Source organism: Antrostomus carolinensis, unplaced genomic scaffold, assembly GCF_000700745.2.
Source record: "Antrostomus carolinensis isolate BGI_N321 unplaced genomic scaffold, ASM70074v2 scaffold41294, whole genome shotgun sequence".
Lineage (NCBI taxonomy): Eukaryota > Metazoa > Chordata > Aves > Caprimulgiformes > Caprimulgidae > Antrostomus > Antrostomus carolinensis.
In genome coordinates, this window is record NW_010309458.1 from 176 (window position 1) to 9,230 (window position 9,055).

The window sequence follows — 9,055 nt, forward strand, 5'->3', positions numbered from 1 at the left end:
AACAAGCCTCTCTGCTGGGGAATCGTCCTTTCCAGGGGACGAACACACCGAATAACTTGAAGGTCAGACATCTGCTAGCCAGAGGCAGGGCTTTTAATTTTTTTATTATTTATTTATTGAATTATAAATAATTTATTGTGGTTAAAGTGGGTATTGGGAGAGCAGGGAGTGGAGTGAAGACTGGCTTTGCACCAATGTGCAATTAAAAATTCACCTGTATGGATCCTATCAGAAAAAGATGTATGAAATAGTGAAAAACTACAGAAAGGACCATGAACGTGCCTGGATAGAGCCAGATGATCCTACTTAAATTTATAATGGGGAGTAAAAAATTAGCAGATACAAGCTTGCAGCAGTCAGGACTGCAATAAAATAAGAGCTTGCACTAACCCTTTTTAGCAAAGCAGCTTTATTTCTCTTAATGAAGAGACAAGGTGAACGTGTGACGTGTCTCTGCAATATACTTCATGTGATGGGAGAAGAGGTGGCAAATCGAAAGCCAACACCACTGAGCTGGCTGCAGCAACCTCCAACATCTGGACGTAGCTAATGCAGAATGATGAAATCTCTCGTCGAGTTACACACCAAAGATGGCTGCTGTTTTGAGGAGAGAGCCCCAGCAGCAGGCTCTATGCATTTAACACAGACTGCTGCTTTTGTTGCTAGGCTACAAACGGGACGTACCTTTATAAGGAAAAAAAAAAAGTATCTTGTAGAGTTGCCATAATTTGCCTTCTCCAGTGTTCAGTTTGTTTTTATGATTGCAGTAGGAAAAATCATAGTGCAGACAAAGATTTTTTTTCCTTGTGGTTTAAATAGATATTTGCTGGTAGAAGCTGCTTTGGGGAAGGATAAATTGTCAAGTGGCTTTGTTAACATTTGGTGTAAGTACCTTACATCATACTTCTCCCAGTCATCAGCTGTGCTGCTTCTTTCAAATTGTGGTAGCAAATGTGGTGCAAATAGAGGAATACCATTGCTTAATGACCCTGGTAAGTCTGATATGTGCTCTTTTGCCATCATGCAAAAATGCTTTCTTCCCCTAAAAATCTGTTAGTGCTTTTCATTTGAACTAATTATTCTGCTGTGATTGACATCCCTGGAGAACACATTGTGTTCTTTTCTTTGCCAGAGGAATTAAAATATGGGTAGTAGCTGGGTTCACATTTCTGCTGTTGCTTTGTGAATATATTGTAGTTTTAAAATAGAATAAGTCACCTTTTACTAATCAGAAGGTAGTTAATTTCCTATCTTTTCTGCTAAGCCAACACAGCAGCTCTTGTGGTGGGCATTGCTTCAGGAAAAGAAAAATCTGAGTTTGTTCAAGCAAAGGAGCCCCAAAAAGGGCCAGTGTGTTATTTAAGGAATAAAGAGGCCTAACAGGATCCCTAAGTATATCTCTGTCAAAGCAGTTCAAAAGAACTCAGCTCTGCGAGAAGAAACAAGCAGCCATGGGTACTTTGGTTTATAAACATGTCAGAGGAAGAAGACAAGTTGTTCATCTCCCCATTTTATAGCAGCAGGTACTTTTCTCAACCTAAAGATTTTCTAATCCACATCTCTCATGTCCTAGAACAGGGCACTGACAGCTGGACATCAGGCTCTTAGGGGACTGTTTTGGACAATGGAGATCTAGGGGCATAAGTGTGTCAGTTCTTTTTTTCTCTCTTACAATGATTCTGCACATAACTTTTGAACTATTCCTATTCTACAGGATTATGGTATGAAAGAGGTACTGCTGTTACCTCTTATTTTTACTGGGTTTTCGGGGAAAATCCTCATTCTCGTTTTCCAAAAAACAAACAGTTGCATGTAGGAGATTTTGTGGATCATTACATGGCCTAATCACCTGAAATTAGGGGTCTAAGTCCTGGTTAAGGGCACCGTACAAGGTACAGCATTTGTGTTGGCTACGTTACTCACTTGTCCGCCTGTACGCAGGCTGGTTTAAGCTCAAGTACCCAGCGTGTCCCAAGCGGTGTAACAGAGGTTTGCAAGGCTCGAGAAGTGAGATGTCACGATGTTCATTATCACAATTACATCTGTACTGCTTTTGGACATAGACTTCTCTTTAGAGTCTTCTCCCTCCCTCAGCTCAGTTTTTGCTGACTTTCTGAAATTGCATGCAAGAGAGGTGAAAGGCCGCTCTCATTAATAGAGTCCAGTTCTGTAGGGGAAGGTGCAGGAGGCTATAATCTGGACTCCAACCCCCATAAAAGCAAAAAGCAACAGAAAATTCCGTATAGAGAGTGAAGCAGTACCCTATCCAGTACCCAGTCTAAGGATGTTTGCTGACGGTTTCTCACTCAAGAAGATTTAGGTGTTTGTACCTGTGGAGGAAAGCCTGCTTCTGGGGCTGTTCTCAGGCGAGTTTCTCTCACAAATATTCTCTCTGACCGTATCACTCTCCTGGCACCCTCAGCTGTCTTCACCTCAAGGAATGGACATTTTGCCATTAGGGATGCTTCTTGACTCAGAACAGTGACTGTAGCTTTAAAAATGTGTATTTAGGTCACTCATGAAGAATTGGGTTCACAGGTATACCATCAAGAAATTTCTTTTTCTGTTGCTCTGTTCCCAGCTCTAGCTTAGATACTGCAAAAATTAATGACGTACCTGACAAAGTTTCCTAATTGTGGAGTGGATTTTTTCAAGTCTTGGGTTAAAATACAAAGCTGCTTTTCATCATTCGTGCACTGCTCTGTGAGTTTAACTTCTCCAGAATTTCCCAGATCATGCGCCCATCTAGATTATTCAGTCATGCAACAAGGTTTTAAAATCAATGATTAAATGTCTGGGTTGTTCAAAATTGACGTTACTGTCAAGTACGTTACTGTCTGAAATAAATTAACTAAGTCATTGCTGCTCTTTTTGGCTATTGCTTTGGTTTGAAAAGTTGTTATGTGACCTTCAATGTGATGTTTAAAATGTGAACTTTAGAAAGGAATAGCGGAGAGTTGAACTCCTGACAACTCCTGAATCTGCATTCTGTAGAATTGCTGCAACTGTTGCTGTTAACCTTTAAACCTTGTTTAAAGTCTTCTATTATTGCTGGTTCTGTGGCAAATCTAAATGTAGCCTTTGTACTAAAACTGTTGATGAGACTTTGTGCTGATTTTTACGTAATTATTTTTTAAGAGAGGTCACTCTCACTTAAGCTCTCTTTTTCTCTCCACTTATATTAGTATTAGACCATGAACTGGCAGGTGATTCCATCTGATCAGAGAGGGCAAGAAATTGGGGTGTGCGTGGTACTGGGGCTTCCAGCTCAGTTCAATGTCACCTTCTGATTGAAAGTACAAGATTAAAAAGATAGTCAAAGAATTACTGATTTAAAATAGAATTTTTTATAGAAGGTTGTTAAAAATATGGAGTTGAGAGTTTCTCTTCAGATAAACAGAGACCTTAGTTTTAGCTGTCAGTGAGTTGTCCTGTGCTTTTTAGTTTGTTTTTATTTTCCGATTGCTAGGGCTGGGAGAGCGTTGAGGAGAGAGTCAAGGAGGCAGCAGCAGGGAGATTTGGAGAAAGAAGGATAGAGGAGAGGCTGTCAGCGAAATTTGCTTTAAAGCACTGGGGAAGTGCAGTTTCACACAGCAGTGTCCTCTCTGTGATCTCCCATCTGTATCTCCACATCTAATTGCCTCTGGTCTACAGAACCATGTCTTCAACTCCACTTTTGGTGCCAGGTACATGGCAAGCCATGGCCATTTCTTTAGCTTGACAGTCATATGTTTATGAAAAACTTTATGAACATACAAGCCCAGTTATGATTCTGAAAATATGCCTTGGTACATAGGAAGAGTCAGGGTGTGAAACACATGGATAATCAAACCTCTGTCAGTGCTGCGGAGCTAAACATGCCAGAGAATGTTTCTGGTCACGGGAACGCGGTCCCCCGTATTGTTAACTCGCCAGAGCACAGCGTGGAGCGGTTTTACCCAGGACAGCTGATGCTCACACGGACAATCTGGCAGCACAAGGGAGGATTTAGCAGCTGTTCTCCATGGGCAGTTCGGATACAGCCACCATAAATTAGAAACTGAAAGGTTTAACGATGTGAATATGCCAGAGAGCATAGTTCATTCTTTATTACTGGTTTAATTTGCTAGTGTGGACTATCATCAGCTTCAAGGTTTGCAGGTACAAGTTGTTCTATTAAATACCTTTCTAACTGATCTGTTGTTTGAAATACCAAAATATGTATTATTTCCTTTCTTATTGCATATTTTCCATCATAGTTGTTAACTGTTTGACTGCATTATGATGTTGTCTCTTGTCCTTTCCAGTACTGCTGATCCTCCCATGTGAACGTGACCTCAAAATGACATTTCAGTATGGATTGTTAAAGTAATTTTTATGTGTTTGTAGAATTAATGTTGTTTCCCAAATCCTCTGTTAATGGAGTTGTTCGAGGAGGAGAGTTGTTCCAAGATTATATTGGGTAATTTTGCTGCTTATCTTTCCACCTTAAAATTTAAGGTGCTGTAGATTCAGTTTTGTCCTTTTTCACAGGTGGTCTCCGCTCTCTTGGTACCTCTGAATAGCAACAGGAGGGAGAACAATAAATTCAGATGCTTATATATAGGCAGTTAAGTGTTAGGTAGTTGTTGAAGTTTGCCTTCATTAGTTGACTGTAACAAAGCAAACATTTTTATCTTTGTTCTAGAGGATTTGTACATTTACTTTCCAGTCTCTTTCCAAACTTTCTACTTATCTCAAGGTTCAGATGGATTTATTTTAATTTGATTTAAACCAAATGTCCTTTATTTTTTCTTTACACAATTCTAATATGAATATGTGGATAATGAGAACTTAAATCTTGGGCACATTTAAAGTATATGGAGAATTATATCACTGAAGGTAGTGGAGTTACACCCTTGTCAAAGCACTGTAGTTTAAAATAATAATTAAATCTTAAATAGTTTTATTACAGTGCTTTTGCTATTGAGTATTTGAATGGATTATACAAACAGCAGCACCACTCTAAAATTGTATCTGAAAATTAAGGTGACAGCTAGGTAAAATACTGTTGCAGCAACTTAAATTGAGGGTGTTGTGCTTATATCTTGCAGTTTTATAGTCTCATTGTTTAAATTAAAAAAAAAAATAGAAAAAGCCATACAGTTTATGATGGTGACTGAATGGCTATTGGATAATGTATTGATGAAACCATTTTTGTGCACAGCAACCATTTTTACTTTATAGTTGAACATTTTGTTTTTTAAGAGGATTTTTTCAAAGTACATAGTCATTTTATTTGCTTATGTTTTTGCTTTATGTGATTTATTTATCTTTTTAGCATTTACTAATAGGGTTTGATAAGCCATGAGTGCTTCATACAGTCTCTTTAATATATGAGGTGGGGGTTTTGTTTTTAAAATATTTTGCTGGAAAATTTGTAAGTTTTCAAGACAGAAATTCACTGGTTTTCTTGGACAGGCACCATTGTAACAGATCTATGACTCGGAGTCCTGAGACTGACAAACTCGGTGACCTTTTTTACTTCACTGCAAGTTTTATGTGTTTCCAAATTATATTATTCCAGTGTCTGAACTTTTTACGCTCCCATGTATGCATGACGTCTGTTTCTTCTCTGTGATACTGATGGTCTGTCCCTACTCATAGTCTCAATGATTTTTATTTTAAACTTATTTAGTACAGCGTTGTTCCTAGTATATTCTTAAAGTGCAAATCAATTATGTCAATCACATCATTTAGAAGAAGGTGGTTTTGTGTGCTTAAATAGCTGTCACCTAAAGTTTTAATGCCCTTTTACATGCAATCTAATCTTTTGCAGGATGGACACTTATCCTGTCCCCTTCATCCTATGCAGGATTGGAGGCTATATACTATCCTTTATTAAGATTAGTAATATTAAAGTCAATATTTTCTCTTGCTATCTTTCTAAACAGACACAGTGATTTCAAGCATGATCTTTTGTTGTAGCACATGCCAAGGGTCCTCCATTAAAGTGTGTTTTCCATTTTTCTGCTAGGTTGCTTTTTGCTGCTGCAGCACTAACCCTTTTTTTGGTAGATTTACAAAGAGAGAGACCAAAGTACGTGCTGACATGCTTCTGCTAGCTTAGTCTGGCTGGCCTGGGTGACAGCAGTGTGAAAGGCATGGAAACAGGAGTTTTACCTTGTGCTGGCAACTAGAGTGGTTGTGTGTTGTCTTTGGGGTGCTTTTATTTTGCTAGCATGTGTTACAGCCGCTCTGGCTACTCTCTTACCCCTACTACTTAGATCATTTAGCTTTTTCTACCGTCATACCTTTTTTTGCTACGTAGACACGCAAGGACTGTGAGTATTTCCAGTTTACAGCAAGTTATGTCTCTCTTGCACATGTTTTCGTGGTCTGTAATGTAGACTTTCGGTCTCTTGACTCTGGCAAGCCAAAATGTTTAAAATTATCTGTGCTTTATGTTTCTTGTTCATTGTCTTCCCTGCAGATTTAAAGGTAGTCTTCAAGATTTGCATTAGGCCTGGCTCCTCCTGCATCTACAGATCCTGAACTTGAGCAAAATGGTAACCCAGGGTGGTTACTGGTTAGTCTGTTGGAGGAGCATGGGAGTGCAGACCTTTCGTGCTCCCAGACCTTCTGCTGTGCCCATTCAACATACTAATCCAGGAGACTGAGCTGGCCTCTCTTTTCTTTCTGCTGCATTAGTTTTCTGCTAGGGTAGTAAGTTATATCAGCACACATGGTTCAAGGAGCATCAAAGCAAACACAGAGTAGATCAAGTGGGGAGGGGTAAAGATAGGATGTGAAAGTGGTAAGTTTTCTGTTTTCTATAGATCCACCTTTGCCAGGGTAGGCTAAATGAAACGGTGTGAAACAATCCTGAATTGAACCATGAACCATCTGCAGTGAAGACAGATCCTTATTGTTTAGATTTCTTATTACTAAAGGTCTTGTTCTTGTGGACAAGAGGTATCATAAGTGTATAAAAACAATTCACAGACAACCCAGTAGTATATATGCTGATCAGAGTGAAAGGGAAGAAAAGAGCCTCTATTTATGGGCTGCTTTATTAAGCATTCATTAGGCAGCTTTAAACAGATTACCATAAGCTATCCTAAGGAGTTTTTAATCTTTCTTAATGAAACTGATAATTTAATTATAAAAATATTGAAACTTGAACTTTCCTACAAATAATATACCAATAGGGAGCATTCATAGAATGACTTACCAAGCATTCAGAATGATTTATGCTTTTGTTGACTAGCTGGGGACTTTTAATTATTGAAATAAAAGCTGTGAGAGCTTATACTGATTTGGGAGTCTTTGAAACAACCTTGCACATGATGACTTGGAGTAGAAACTGGGAATTTTAAACTTGTCTGGAAAGTATTAATTCAGCATTTAAGCTCTTAATACAGTTTATCAGGAAAAAGCAAAAGCAATCCTGCTGGTGTCCTACCTGCAGCCTGTGCTGTCAGTTCATGATTATCCAAAATTCAGTAATATCTGTAGAAACACAGCTTGGTTTTATACAATTGTTCTCTACACTGCAAAGGTAAACAGCTCAGCTTTGCCAGTACAGCTCCGAGTTTCTCCTGATGTCAGGAAAGTTTAGAGAGCAAAACACAAGAATATCCGTGTAGTTATAATTTTTGTATGATTTTTAACCAAATTTATTTAGTTTGTGTAAAATTCAATAATAAAATCTGTTCTATAGAATTGAAGTTTATTTGTTCAAGGAAGAGCTTGAGCCTGGTGGAAAGCAGAGATCTTTCTTATTTAATGCTTTTGTTTTTTTCATTATTCTATCATAAATAATACAAGGTAAACATAAAAATAATACATAAGCATCCTAAATGCTTTGTTTTGTTTTTTTGTTTGATGAAAACAAACTCCTTGGGTTTTTAATAGAAACTGATTATTTAACTTCAAGAAGTGTTAATTACCAGTAAGTGTACAAAAGGAAGGACATTTTTATTGAGTGGAACCAAATTAGGATTTTCTAATAATTTTTTAACAGACTTACGTAGTAGTACTAGCTGAGATATGATATTTTCATCATTCAACTGTTAATCATGCTGTGACTGTGAAGTACAACCCTTGATTATTATTTATTTAAACCATTCTGGGTTCTTTAAGTTTGATGTACTAGTAGTAAGTTACTTTGCTTTTTTTGTTGCCACATGTGGGACTTTGCCTCAGATATTCGTCAGTGCTGAGTAGAATGTACTTGCCAAATCCTCTTTAAACATTGCTTATCTTTGTATATGATGCAGTTATTCTGTATTTTTGCAACCTTTACAGCTTTACAATCATGTCTGGTGCTCAGTGCCATCGTGCTTATGCAGACCCAGTTTTTATTGACTTCATGAGCCCATGTAACGTTGGATTTGAGCAATCTGAATTTTGTTGGCAGTTCTTCCTGGCAAATGATGTGTCAGAAAATGAAAAATTTCCTATAATGTTTGTACAGTACACCATAAAATAGTATGTGGCCACTAGGTTTTCATTGTCATTAAATCACAGTAATAATAACCACAGAAGTCTTAAATGACAGTAATGTTTGTGCTAACATATAAGCATAAAAATCCTAAGTCTGGGTCAATGCAGAGAAGACGGTCTCTTCCCTGAATAATTCCTCCTCTAAGAGCAGTTCTGACTGATCAGTTGTTCAGGGCAGAATAATCTTTACACAGTCCTCATCTGCTTAAAAAGTTGATTTCATGATTCCTGTGAGAGATGTTACAAAGATGTCTAATCTCCTTCTACGACTGTGAGCTGATTTAGCTCACTTTCAAGAACAGACTTTTTGGGGGTTTGGGTTTGTTTTTGGGGGTTTTTTTAACTAGAAATTGCTGCTCTATAGTGTCTTCTAAATATTTATCAGTTTCATGAATAGTCTTTCTTTTTATTCCCATGAAGTTCATATTTTTTTATGGTGGAGACATTTCATGTGGTTAGTTACTTTCTTTTTGTGATTTTTTTTTTTTTTCTGTTCTACATCGTATGTTTCATCAAATTGACCAAAATGTCTCAGAAAACTTCATGGTGTTCTTGAGTTAAAATGAAAATACTCTTCAGTGGCAGCTTA